The following is a 14,521-nucleotide window of genomic DNA, read 5'->3' as shown; positions in this document are numbered from 1 at the left end:
CGAATGTTTAGTAGTTTAGTGCCTATTTTTGTTAGGCTCCTTAATTATTGAGAGACCTGTAGCTCACCGTAATAATATTCATATCTGTTCTTTTTCGAAAACACTGTTACCCACAGCACTGTGTGCCGAAAAATTTTGGCGCTTTTGACGAGTTGCGGGCGCTGCAGAGAATGATTTGCTTGCAAACGTCTTGAAAGAGCATGCATTTTGGCTTCATGTATTAAAAATTTGCTCGGCCCCAGCTTCGAGTGAAGCCACATTTTCAGGTTTGACAATAACCTTAACGATGCCACACGCATCATTCTTAACCGCTGCATTTACTGCCATTGTCAGTTTCAGCATTCTTCTATGGCTTATTCTTGGCAGCCTAAATTTCAGCGTTACTTGTTTGAAGCTCTTTTTTCCTTGGGTTTCATTTGCCCTCTAATATTTTGGCTTGCACTTAAGACATCTACGAACCATTGAACTTGATCTTGCCCAAAACAAGAATGCTTAACTAGAAGATATTTGCTCAGCTAGAGCAATCTGCATCGTGTAATGATTTTGTATCAACTATTCCTATTCCTCAAACCTCTGTGATCTACAGCAAGCTTATATGAAGGAGGAAGCCTTATCCCATTTACACCAATTCCTGCTGTGCACCTCAATACATATACAGGTTGAGGGTGACAGTCTCAGTGGCATTACGGAGTTACACTCTTTTCAATGCCTTCATGTATTCGCAAAGCTCGTGCAGTAATAAAAGCACTGATAAAACCATAATTCAACCAGCGAAGGCTTGTGCACATGGTAATTGATTTCAGTTCACACCACACACTTGAATGGAGTAAAAACTTCAAAATGTAACAACACTGAAACATTTCGTGCCTACGAACATTATCTCGGTCAATTCTCTGTTCCAACACAGAACAAGCACTCCGGTTCACAACCCCTGGCGCAGGCATCATTACCGACCTTCACAATAGGGTCACATTCATTTTAATTTCCGAGGCTGCTTTCAATATTCGTGTGCGACGTAAAACATAACATTAAACGGAGGAGTTGTTTCCGCACTAGAGTTTTAATATGAAGTTTTATTTTCTGCTTGTTGGCCTGTTTGTATGGTAAGGGGGGCAGTGGGAAATCAAGACAGACTGGCTAGATCTTTAATGTGCCGTAAAAAAACACGTATTGCTGTTCTCCATCAATATTCTTTATCCTGAGATGCACTGTTACGCGTTTAAATGACCGCAACTTCAAATTACGGCCCAGTATCTTCAGAACAGGCATCGAGTGAAACCAGCTTCACGAATCACTTTTGTAGCGATAGCTACGCTACGGTAGCACTTCGAGCCTTCAGCGCAGCGGCGCCGCCGACCTGTGGCTGCACCGCCAACCTGTGGCTACACTGCCCCCCGTGGTTGCGCCGCCGCGCTCTCACTTGGTTGGTTCCGTGGTGCGAAGCAGCTGCCTGCGGAACGGCGCCATGGCTGATCACGTGGTTCGTCACCTGGTTGGTCAAGTGGCCAGCAACGTGGCGCAGAGTAGCTGCTGCTGTCGCCGGCACAGCTATGCGCATGCTCCGTGTCAAGTGGGATGAAGATGAAGAAGGAACGCCCAGCGAATTCAACTGAGCAAGTTTCATTCGGCCAGCTGTAGCAATCGGGTACCTCTCCAGGTTTAACCACAGCTAAATCACCGCCAATTTTTCTACTATCAAAGAGGCCATTCGCATCATGGTCGCTTAATAAATTAGAATTTTATTTTGTCTTTACTCAATGTCTTATATATGTTGATGATAACGAAATCAATAAAAATCCTAATACAGGATAAAATGCCAGGCTAGTTCCTTGCCGTGCCCAGCTCCAGCAGCAGCCAAGGATGGTATTTAGAGGCAGCTGACGTTTCACACGCCCCTGTCAGGTGCCCCACCTCAATGCCAAGCAGTAATGAGCACCCCAGGAAGTGCAGCCCCTTGTCATTAACCCAGCCCCCAGCAGCATGCTCAACACGCTGTCCACGGCTAAAACCATGCGGGGTCCTCTCAGCAGCCTCTCCCGGCGCCCAAGCACGTACGGAGTGCCGCCAGGTTGCCTGATGGCATCCTTCCCATGGGCAGATCCGCCCGAGGACAGCATGTTTCCATGGCCGAGATAGCTAGGAAAAATGAGAAGCCAACAGTGCCGTTTAGAAAGCGTTAGTGTTGGGGTACCAAGCAGAAAACCACTTTTACGAAGTCGTTTACGTTTTCCGAGGACTTCTGTAGCATTATTAGTGGCAATTCAGACAGGATTCTTTTATTTTTGTCCATTTCTCTTTACTATCTATTTAAAAGTGGCAAGCAACACCTGAGTCCTTACACTGTTAGAGTAGCAAAGAAAAGGACGAAAAATGTGTACTAGCAGCCGAAAAATTTCAGGGGAGAATCACACTTTTTTGCGCGGTGGTCGTTACGAGCACAGAATGCAGAGGCGAAAAATAAAGAGGAGAATTAACGTTCAAAAGGAATTCAACAAATAAATACAATGACTTTGCGAGTATCTCGACGAACGGTGTATCACAAGACAGTAAACATCACATTGCGGTTGCTACCACATTTGATATGCTATACCGCGGCTTAAATGTAAAGAAATTATGTAAACTTAAAAGATCCCTGTAATTTCAGAACGTTAATATTATGTATAGTTTTCTTAATCTGCGGAGGCTAATGAAAGCCATAATAAAAGGTGTCTCAAAAGTTCCCAGATCAAACCTGCCTGCTTTTAACTGAGTGGTCAAGAATCCTTGCGTTGGCACAGTTCGTGTTGCAATTTATTGTTTTCTGCAAGATATTTGATGAAATTGAGGAAGTATTTTCAAGAGCACATTTTGCACTCCGAACTTTAGCAGCCATAGTGATACTCTGGGATCCAATGCTGCCCAGGGTTAACATCAACGTGTCCGATTTTCTGCCCTGCCTTGCGGGTAACGTAGCAAAAAGCAAGTGGCGTCGTCCTCACTTCCAGACTCAACTTTAGCCTAGCATATTAAAAATAGGGCATACGTGTAAGCTTTTCAGCGCTTCGGCCTTTTTGGCGAGACCCTGATATGGCCAGTCGCTACGTTTGCTGCACCGCACAGGATCATAACATATTTCTCCTCCAATTTACATTATTTCCCTCCAATCCAGACAGCCCATGGAATGCACCTATTTATTCTCCTTAGAACTCGCTGTGACGTTTTCAAATTATGGCTACATAGCAGTACTTAATAAACATCTTGCAAGTCCTCCCAGGTGTCACAAAATGGTGTGCATTCTATAGTAGATATCCGAGGCCAGTCGTGATTCATGTTTTGTACGCAAAAGCTCACAAATGGCCTGCCACGGATGCATGGCATTAAATCAGCAATATTTTTCGCGAAAATAGTATTACGTGCGATAACGTGCGAGTGATCTACACGAACATCTTGCATGCTTCATAAATAGGCCGCGTACTCGGCGCTACATCATCACTTGTGGCGGTGGCCCAGTTACAGCTTTATACAACATGCCAGGAGTGGTATATGATTCTTTAAGGTAAGTCGTTTCATTCTGTGCTTCCTTACGTGCTAGTTTTTTCTAATGTGTATTTAAGTGTGATGAAAGATTTTGTATATATACACAGTCAATATTGTGTTCCATGTTTCCTTGCACTTGTCTTTGTATACATCAAACAAAGATAGAGAAGCGAAGGAAATGTACTGTCTGGCCGGAATCAAACGCGATTATCACATATGAGTAAAGAAAATGGTTTGCCTTTTTGCAGTTGGCTTCTGTTTACAAGGGGTGTCATTCATATTTCTGGGTAAAGGTTGTACCAAAGTATACATTCATGCACCCGTTGGAAAGAGCTTCTCGCGGCGAAGTACGGCATATGCATGTTCGCCTCTCATTCCTACTTTACTCTACAGAAAAAGTACAATTTCTAATTTCGGTTGTAGATTATTTCATTTGTAGAAAGACTGAATCAATAGAAGACGTCTCTCTGAACTCTCAGGAAGGCACGTTCTTGCTCCTGAGTCTACACAGCATGTCGTATAGGCTCGCATGGCTGCGCGCCACACAGACATTTAGGCCCGCCAGGGCCGGCAGTATTTCCGCCAGACGGCGTGTAGATGGGCTACGACACTCGATCGAATGTAAGCATTGTTGTATTTACAGATTTTTTTTCCGGTTCACCAGATGAAGTGGACCGCTATCCGTCCTAAAAAATTCTGGCATATTTTCGGCCGTGAAATATTTACTGAAGTTACATTTGAATGATTTAGGAGCGAGAATGGTTAATCTCCCTGAGCACAGAACAGCGTGACGGAAAGGAGTTTTAAAACTGAGCAATCCAAACTGAAAAAACAGCGGAGGGAAATATTCCTATATGCACCACCGTACGGATACACAAATTCTAATCAAGCTAGTTAATCAACTTCGTCTAAGCAGAAAGGAAGCGTGGCTGAAAATTATTTAAGGAGGAGGACGGAAAACTTTGTAAATAAAAGACTTTCTTGAGTTTCTTGAGATTATGGGTTGTGTCCATATTCCACGGATCCACTCTCGTTAGCTTTCGTACGCACCTGTGGAATGAGTTCCAGTCAGTTATCCAGGTAATTGCTGGTAAACAGTCTCTACCACCGCTCAAAAGACGTGTTTTCATTCTTTAAGATTGTTTGTATTGGCCTCATATCACCACGAATTGTAGAAGAGTGTAGGGCAGGCCTAGCAATGTTGGATTTATAAAATGCAGACTATGCAGGTTATTTTCCTCAAGACAAAATGCAGAGGCTTGTTTCCCGCCCTGAAAAAGCCATATTAGGGGATCCTTAAGACTCGCCTTTAAGGGTAGAACGCGATAGCTTATCGGGTCCTGTTTGCACCGCCTACTCAACACTCACATAAATGCTTATATCACAATTAGCATACTCATAACCACTCACGTACGCATTAGTACATGCCTCTAAGACAGTTCACCAAGTTAAAGTCCACAACGCCCTCACTAGCTCCGCGTTTATTCAGCTTGCGCCAATGAGCCTTCGTATCCTATAGGTAGCCCGCACGCATGTCGCAGTCCGAAAGCCTTGGCTTCGATTCCCACCAAAACTCAAGCTAACCCCGTTTTTTTTTTTCTTTTCAGCCCAATTACTTTCCTTTGGTTAAAGAAACTTCTCTAAGAAATTTCGCGTCAATTCGAATATGCTTTCGTTTGTTCGTGTATTTTATTAATTCTTTGTTTCCATCGGAAGTTTTCGCCACGGCAAACAATGCCAGCTTTAATGCAGCTCAAGACCCTTCACGCTGCCACGTTAAATAGTTTAAGCCCGGCAGCTAGCGACAAAGCAGAAGAAATGACAGAAGTGCGACAACAGTCGAGGTACACAGAGGACTAAGGCTGGGCTGGAAATAACCACAGCTGTTGTTCATGATTTGTGTGATAAATAATTAGAGATGGTTACAAAAAATTATTTTGACTATAAGCTCTCGCACAAATTAGGCGGAACTGTCGCAGAGCAGAGGCTCCCGAGTGTTATGTCTGCGGACGGTATTGTTACTGCTAGCTAATAAAGAGAAAAGCCTACAGACTATGGTTAATACTTCTGGAGAAGTTTTATGCTTCATTTTTAACGCTACTGAGGCAGTTTTTAGGATATTTAAAGATCCCACAGATCAGATGCTTACAATACATAGCTATAAGATACGCAGGTCAGCGGAATAAAAATATCTCCTGGTTTGGGTTAAGGAATCAGAGTTGCGGAAAAGGACTAGTTTGCAAACCAGTACGCATGCAGGATACCAATCGGAGACAGAGGTATAAAGGGCAGGTGAAGAAACACAGTGCAAAAACTGGATTAATTCGATGGAAAAAAGCAGACTAGACCTTTATAGAAAATTTTAATGGAAGATCCCTAGGGAATCGTTTATGACAACAGAAGAGGCAGCGCTTTACTCTTTGAAGCAAGAATCTATCATGATATTCTTTTTGGCAATTGCTCTATTTAGTAGGACAGTTGCATCCGTACTTTGCTGTCGGCAAACTAATGGCTGCACCCAACAGGACCATTTGCTGCGCACTAACGGTTAACACCCTATGCGTTCAGTCTTAAGAAGTAACGGCTGTGGCCAATGCGTTGGTCACCGAGAGGATGCACGCCTTACTGCTTTTCATACGTTTCCTCTCCGAGCATAGCAGCGGTAACGGTGGCAAAACGCATCGCTGAGCTTGTGCCGAAAATCCGCTTCCAATCGAGTCTGCCTGTGGTCCGCATATTAGTGAAAGGTGGTGCATTGTACGACTCAGACGCTGATTGGCAACTCATTCCATGATTTAAACCCTGAAAGTTGCGACTGCAGCCACAACTCGCGGTTTGCTGTGGCACTGGTTTCGAAATGAGATCCGCTGCTTTTAGGCTTTCTAGACAACAGCAGGCACTCTGTTTAGTGCTGTCAGAGATGCAACGCAAACCTGAAACTAGCATCCGGAGTAAGAGGGTAGTGCGGAACGATGAAAGGGCAGCGAACAATATCAGCACTTTTTGTAGCGATAACTGCATTACAGTACCTATCGAGGCTTCAGTGTGGCGGCACCGCCACCGCCACGTGGTCACATGGTTGGTCACGTGGTGCGGAGCAGCTGCCGGCGGCGCGGCGCTGTGGGTGGCCACGTGGTTCGGCAGGTTGTTGGTTACGTGACCAGGCATGTTGGTTGGCCACACGTGGTGTGGAGCAGCTGCCGCTGCCGGCGGCGCGGCGCGCCGTCAAAACCAAGCTGCAACTGCTGTGCACACGTGCTATGTGAAGTGGGACGAAGATGAAGGAACGCCCAGCCAAACGGAGCGGCGAAAGACTGACTTTGCAATTCAGCTAAGCAAGTTCCACTCGGCCAGCTGTAGCTATCGCGTCAATCTGGGTTTAACCAGAGCTAAACTACCACCAATTTTTTTTTCGGATCCCACACTCACAAGGAACTAGGCAGCAGCAGCAGCAGCTCGCTCTCAAGACGCTTGTCCGAGTTATCATTCAGCTGGAGGCAGCTGGCACGTCTGTGTTTCCTGCTGATAGGCCTGTCCTGTTTGAAACCTTGCTGCCGTGCTGATCGCGGCCAGGTGTGGTTCGAGCGCGGGTTCTCTGCTCCAGGCTCCGGTGAGCGGCTGAGAGTCGTAGGCGTTGACCAACAACGAGACGAACCACGTGACCAGCCACGGCGCCGCGCCGCCGGCTGCTCCCCCGAACCACGTGACCACGTGGTGGATGCGGCGCCGCTATGCCCTGGCTGCGCCGCCTAAAGCCCCTCACTAGACAAAAAGTAACTACGTTTGCTCCCTACTCTTCATAGGCCGGAGCTCCTTCTCTCGGCTCCTTCCGGGCGCCGACGGTGGCGGAACCTAAGAAGGGGGATACTAGCAGACGCTCCCAACGTCGCCTTTTGGCGCGCAGCAGACCGCGCGCCCGAATGAATTTTGTGTAGCGTTTTTTGCCTTGGCTTCGGTCGAAATGACATGATGACATAGAAGATCTAAAAATCTATTACTGAAATAACTGCCGTGACCAACGCTGCGTTGCTTTATCGAAGCTTTTTGTCCTGCGATTGCTTTCATTGTCGACCATACGTTGTAAGTGGCGTGCGCGAGCGAGTTCGCGGCACTATAGCGAATATACTCAGCGCGTTGGTGCTCCCAACGCTCGCGCTTTGGCGCGCAGTGGACCGCGCGCAGAAATGAATTTTGGTTACATTTTCTTCCCCTGACTTGGCCGCATGGCATGGGAGATACAACAATACCTTACCAAAATAACTGCCCCTACCCACGTTGCGCTGCTTTATCTGAAATTTCTTACTGCGATCGCTTTGATCGCGGTGCTCACGGTGGAAGCGGAGTGAGCGAGTGAGCTCGCGGCACTATAGTGAATGTCTCGCTGTAGTGCTTTTCAACCGGCGTGTTTTGACCAGTCTCATTAAGAAAGAGGAATTTGACCGACATGCGACTAGATTTGCGGCCTAGGTTTTATTTGAATCGACGGTGGTTTAATGCTCCTATAGCATATTCTCTCAAAGGCGTGTTCGCTGGTGCAACGGGCTGCGCTTTTCAGTGTGTAGATGATTACCCGTCTCAATTTTAATTGTTTCAGTGCAGGAAAGCTTGGAGAATATTTTAGATTTAATATACCTCGGACACCTCGCAGGCTACCGTTAAATATATCCGTCTGACGGTAGCCACGTAATGTTTGTTTGTAAATACGAATACGATGCCCTAGAGTTGAGCACAGTAACACAGTTGTGATCAGAGCTTTTATATAGGGTTAATAGTTTGGGTTGATTAACAGCAACCAAAAAAGACATTTAAACGCTGTACCATGAACAGCTACAGCACCGCATGAGTCATTCGAATGCTGCTTGTTTACGTGATTATCTTCTTCGGTCAGCATATCCAATAATGGCTTGTAAGAGAACATTGCCTTCCCTCTTGTAACCTCTATGCCTAACGCGCAGTAGCCTGGACTGCCGCAGTTAATAAATCGCTTTCGGTTGAAGTAGCGTGCAAAAGAAAAACAACTAAAATGCTGTGACATCAAAACTCGAATTTACTCAGCTTTTCCTAAAGCAAACACGTTGGTTCGTTTTCGAAGTTGCTTGAAGTGAAAATTGAAAAAAACAAGAAGAAAATGGGAGAAAATAAAGTGGGGTAAGTCTCCCGTATTTCTGCTGAAAAATTGTCAATGCCTCGAAACCAAACCTTTATAACCTGACCAGCTTTAACCAACTATCCTTTCGGACAGTTACGAGAAATATGTTTTTGCAAGGTTTGTTATGGTAACAAGCAAACACGTGATTACAAAGTAGTACGTCGTGTGGTGTTAGGTTCCGAGCATTCCCATTCCTCGGAGTGGGCCACATTCGATGCAAAAAAATGCTTGCGTTCTGCATCCGGCCTTAATTTCTTTATACTGTAATTCCGAAAGACATGGCTCTCAAACTGGTCTTCGGTGAAGTGATCCTAAGACGAATAAAGTAAGATTTTGTATCACACAACCTTACGAGAAACAATACAAAGCACGAAAAATATGTAGACAGCGCGATCTTTGATAACATGAAAAACATGTACAAGTGTTACCACAGTAGCAGGCCCCACAAAAGCCCGTTGCCAAAGACGGACGTTGGAAATCGTCAGGATCAGTGAGCGCACACCTGCGTTGGTGATTCATTTGACATCTATCCCCGTTACAAAGTTCCACGCAGCGTGACTTTTGCGCGAATTTTCGGCAGTGACGACGGCCTTGAATCGGAAATGTCTACAACTATGTTTAACGGAGGGCCTCGTTTGCATTCTCAGTTGTGATCCTCGCAGATATCGAGTGTTCAAGCGTAAGTTGTGTTACTGTGCACAGTAACGAAGGTTTTTGTATGAACCCAGCCTGACAAATACGCTGAGCAATGCGTGCAACATGAAAGCTAGACCTGAATCACGAGCGGCATGAACAGCGGAGGCTTTAACCGCGATAACCACCCCCTTGGCGTCGAGTTCATGAGCGACGGAGTCCAACTGCAACAAAACATATACGTCCAGTGATGCGCCCAACATGAAAGATAGACCTGTACTGCGAGTCTCATGAACAGCATGGGCTCAAACAGCGAGAACCACCCTTTCACTATCGAACTCCTAAGCGAATGAGTCCATCTGTAACGACACAATCACGGCAAGCAATGCGCGTAACGTCAAAGCTAGAGCTCTATTGCGAGCATCATATTCAGCGGGTATCAAACAGTGACAAGCGCCTCTTTGGTTTGTGGCTCGTAAGCGAAGGAGTCTAACTGCGAGAAAAATCCCTGCAGCAATGGAAGCTAGACCTCCAACGCGAGCAACGTAAACATGGGGGCTACAACAATATGAAGCGTAACTATCGAGTCGAGCCTCCAAACGAGTCTGACTGCTACCACGTCGACACGCCACGATATACGCACATCATCAAAGCTGCACCTGCAGAATCTAGCAGACCTGGCACGGTGGGCATAAGACAGCAAGAAGCACAACCTTCGTAGCCTGCGAGCGAGCAAGTCCATCTACAACTATGCCAAACAGCATTTACGGCGAAGATAGACTGCAGTCGCTCACGCTTCGCACCAAATCACCGAAAAAAAAACGACTGACAACTGAAGAACGGCCACTCACCCCACAAGGTCCTGGATCCAGCACATTGTCAATGCGTTCCTGCCCGATCTTACGAAGTTACACCCTTGCGGCGAGAGCATTGCTTTTTCTTCGGTTCTTGCATGCATACGCGCAAAAGAATCTCGACGTCGCCGCAACGCGTAGACGCAGTTAAAGATGGAAAAACACTTCCCACAAAAAACGTTGCACAGAAAGAAAACGAAGCACAACTCCTCCCGTGACAATGGCGACGGTTGTGCTGTGGAGCAAGAAAGCGCGCGCTGACACATGACACGGGCACCTCGGCCAATGGGAGGCTCGATTATCCGGCGGAGCAAGGAGAGGAGGTTAGACGGAAAGTTCAAAGCTTTGCTTTAATTTTGCTTCATTGTGGGGCTTTAGCGCCGCCACCGCCACGGCGCTGGCACGCTGAAGGCTCGAAATGTTACCGTAATGTAGCTATGGCTACAAAATGACCCCGCAGGTGGTCTGTTTCCAGAATAAATAGAACTTGCTGAAAGGAACATGCTTTATGCTTAGCAAAGTTAAAATAAATACTCGAGGTTGAGCCATAGAGCGGCGAACAATATGTCGGTGGTTTCGCCCATCAGCTGCATAACACTTTGAAGCATCCAGTATACAAGGCAAAAGAACTGAAGTTGGGCTAGTTGGTATAGATCCATCTTGAAATAATCATAGCAGCACGAAAAAAAACGGGGACGAAATAAACACACAAACGCCGACTGCCCACTGCCCGTCCTTATTGCCTCCCAGAGCTCAATTTATTTTCGCTAGAGGGCACAAGTAGCCAGCCCAATAAATGATTTGCAGCCAGGGCATTTTGATTATTAGTCCATATGCCTGACACCCCATCAAGGGATGCTTTATGCGAGGCTGCCTAATTAGTTTTATCTACGTCATGCTATCACTGTTTTTATTTACGTTCAAAAATTTTATCAAATCCTCTGTAGTGTTTTCGAGAGTTCATTTTTGTGCAGCCCATTAAGTTTGAAGGTAAATAGAATGCTTCTCCGGCCTGCGGTGCATCAGGTGCTAAAGAAGAGGACTTTCAGTAAGCGATGAGACAAGACCAAGCAAGCTGTTATACGGAATCGCATACGTGTTGCCGCGAAAGCGTCAGAGGACCTCATAAAACCAGGCAGCATCGTAAATCGCCTCCAGAATGATGGAAGTTCAGCAACGAAAAGCACGGTCACTAGGACATGATTAGCCGTTGTCGATTAAAAACTTGAAATGCTCTGGAACCGAATCATAATGGTGCACTAGTTTGTCGCTGAAGAGAACCACTTGGTTATCTGCAGACTTTGTAGTTTCTAAGTGATCGTCAGCTACGCAAACCTTGAAGGAGATATTACTACGATGAATAAATTGCCTGGGAAACCAGCAAATGCAATTGAATTTATAAAAATTTGGAAGAGCTATATTGACATGAAAGCCAGTAGAGAGGCTCCACATTGCAAAGCCAGGCATGTCTCTTTTTGCGCTGCTGAACTTTTGCTTTTTTGCTTGTTTCTGTTTTTGAGCAACACCGATTTTAGGAAAAAACTTCTTTTTAAGTTTTTGTCATACTTCACGGCCTCCTACCTTTTATGCTGTCACTTTTTTTATACGAATGTAGTATTTCATACTACCAACTCTACTCCATACGACAGTTTTTGTATTAATGACTTATACATAGACTCCCCTTCAATAAAAACAAGGCAAGGTAAGCTATGCGTCACTTTTGAGCGCGCATGGGTGCCCTATATAACTAAAAAATAATCTGGTGTTTCTTTTAAGAGAAACAATATTCGCTAAAAAATTTAATGAATAAAAGTAAAAATGAAAACCTAAAATACGGCTCCCAATTGTATCCAAGATGATTGTCATATTCATGGTCATCAGCCAGCGCACCAAATAGATGTGCCCTCTACCTCATTACATTAGCTTAGAACATGTCAGTTTATATTCCCTACTTCGGGATTATATTCTGGCGCCCGTCTTCAGGCGAAAGAGGCACTCAAGCTCGGTTTAATGCTTTCTCTAAAGCCCCGTTAAGATGGAAAAACTGTACGATGCGTTAGTTAACCTCAATCGTGTATATTTTTCTTTTCCCCTTTGCCCAACCAGTCATTGCGGTGAGGTTTCATTTGATTGGCGACTTTTTTTCTCAAGATACAACGTTGGCTAGAGGTCATGCCATCCAAGTTTGTTTTTTTTTATATGGACAAGCGCATACCTCGTTTTCGCATATTTATAGATATTAATGGATAACCTTTTTTTATCTAAGAGCGTAAATACTTGTTTGCGAGCATTCCGGATTAAAATCCCGTACACATTTACGCTCCATTACGGAAGGCACTGCTATGTTGCGCCTCATCCCAGAAAGGAAAAATAACGCATCCACATCCAGCAATACTGGACAAAGGCGTATTTCTACGGGAAACAGTTTATGAGCACAGTTTTCATATTTTCTAAGATATCACTGTAATAATCAAAATATCCGCAGAAGTCCGAGCGCCAGACGTGCATTTTTTTGCTATCTTTGTTTTTGCTACCGCCGAAAACGTTCCCGATTATTTTTTTATGGCAGTCTCAATTGCGCATTACTCGTGATGAAAAAACGTCAATAGAAACATATTACTACGTATTGAAAGAATGAACCATTACCTTCAATATTTCCTTAACAGCAACTTACTATCTTCAACTATTCGAAATTTTGTAAAAGAATGCTGCACTTGGTCTCTTTTGTGTGCCAAAAAAATATTCTTTCAAAGACAGGAGCAGTGCTTTCTGGTGATGTTGACTGTCTCTGAGCATGCGCCCAAAGATTGCTTACCTGTGTCCCTTCCACCCAAGCCGCGCCCTCCTTGGTCTTCCATTTGGCTGTTAACCATGTGGTCACCTCTTAGCGCGAGACGTTGCGTTCCACGCCTGACAGCGGCAGCAAGAACACCGAGCAGCTGCTGCTGGTTTACGGAAGGGCCGACTGCCGAAACTATCCCGTCAGGATCACGCCGAGGCACGTCAGGTGCCTGCGGCTCAAGCCCGCCTGGACGCAACTCCTCTTCCAGCCGCGGATGGCAGGATAAGATCCGAATCTCGAGCATCATGACCATGTCTTGCAGTCACGGCCTGCAAAGAGGACGCAGCATGAGGCCTGTCTTATTGCCAGAAGGCCACAAAGCAGGCTCGGTGTGGGCCCCTGCCTTATATGGCAGCTGGCGATGGCAGGTCAAGGAGAACGCCGGCGGCAGGCGATTAGGGAGAGCAGCGAACGCTAGGGCCACCCTGCTCGTGGTTCTCAGCCCCGGTAGGCTTAGTGCTGCTGCGATGGCGCCACGCAGGAAGGGTCGAAAGCAGGATGATGCTCACCAAGTCCAAGGAGAGCCAGACTTGCGGTATGCACTGCGGAATAAGGCGAGACTGTGATGCACAAAAGGCAATGCTGCGTTTGGATGATGAGGGTAGTTCTGTGGCAACGGAGCCAGCAAAAGCGCAGCTGCACGCAGCAGGCTGAAGACGTATGGCGAGCTGGTCGTGCCAGCGTTCAGCACGCGCTACTTCTTCTAGTCATGGGTGCGAGTTCTCCCGCCACCGCTCATTTTGCCACAAGGTAGTCAAAGCGTGTGCGATGATATATGGGCCAATGTGGAAGGGCCTCATGTAGGCTGCAAAGTAAAACAGTCGAACGGCGTAAATAATCTTCGATGAATGTCGGGTATAAGAAAAAACTAAAGGGATTGAATCCAATATAAGGTAAGTGACGAAGTGTATTAGAGAAATAAAGCATGCAGGTAGCCCAGGGACATCCTGAATTTCTTTTATAACAACCTATTGATTTTATTTCCTCGTCTGGAGTAAGAGAAAAAGCCTCACATTTCCTTTTCTTTTCACTAAAACTTTTCCTACACTGAGCGATTTTTTGTTCTTTTTAGATCTTTATTTAAAAAATGCGACAGATACGTCGGCGGGTCTTTAGCATGACATTTCTATAAAACAAAAAGCGCATTGTCCACAGGATTGTGCTATATAATGAGACAATTATTAATTAACTAATCACTTTTTATTTTTTTCTCTACGCCAAAAAATATTATTGCAAAACAGAAAGCCATTAGCATTGAAGGTGAACCCTAATTAAAATCCTGCGAATCGGCATTGTGGTTCCAAGTATTAACCGTCAAAAATACGGTTTTTCAAGCTCGCTCAGTTCCGTCCTCGTGTTGCTCACATACAGTGGCGTCGCTGCGCGTGGTATGGTTCCCGAAATCACGTCAACTTCTTCAACGCTAGAAAATACATATTACACAGGTATTTGCTGATTTAAAAATGCGAGCAACGCCATCTTAATAAAAGGGGGAAGCGGCAAAGCCAGCTCAATTCCACCTTCAGA

At 45.5% G+C, this 14,521-nt stretch overlaps 1 long non-coding RNA gene across 1 annotated transcript; it reads right to left on the bottom strand.

Moving 5' to 3' along the window:
• Positions 1–1,820: 1,820 nt before the first annotated feature.
• LOC144101551 (uncharacterized) lies at positions 1,821–13,643 on the bottom strand. The gene is made up of 3 exons (XR_013308012.1): positions 13,504–13,643; positions 12,968–13,263; positions 1,821–2,136 (listed from the first exon to the last, which is right to left on the bottom strand). It is a non-coding gene; the product is annotated as an uncharacterized LOC144101551 (long non-coding RNA).
• Positions 13,644–14,521: the final 878 nt, after the last annotated feature.

The sequence above is a fragment of the Amblyomma americanum genome, chromosome 1 (genome assembly GCF_052857255.1).
Source record: "Amblyomma americanum isolate KBUSLIRL-KWMA chromosome 1, ASM5285725v1, whole genome shotgun sequence".
NCBI classification, from domain to species: Eukaryota; Metazoa; Arthropoda; class Arachnida; order Ixodida; family Ixodidae; genus Amblyomma; species Amblyomma americanum.
This window is presented reverse-complemented; position numbering and strand designations above follow the sequence as displayed.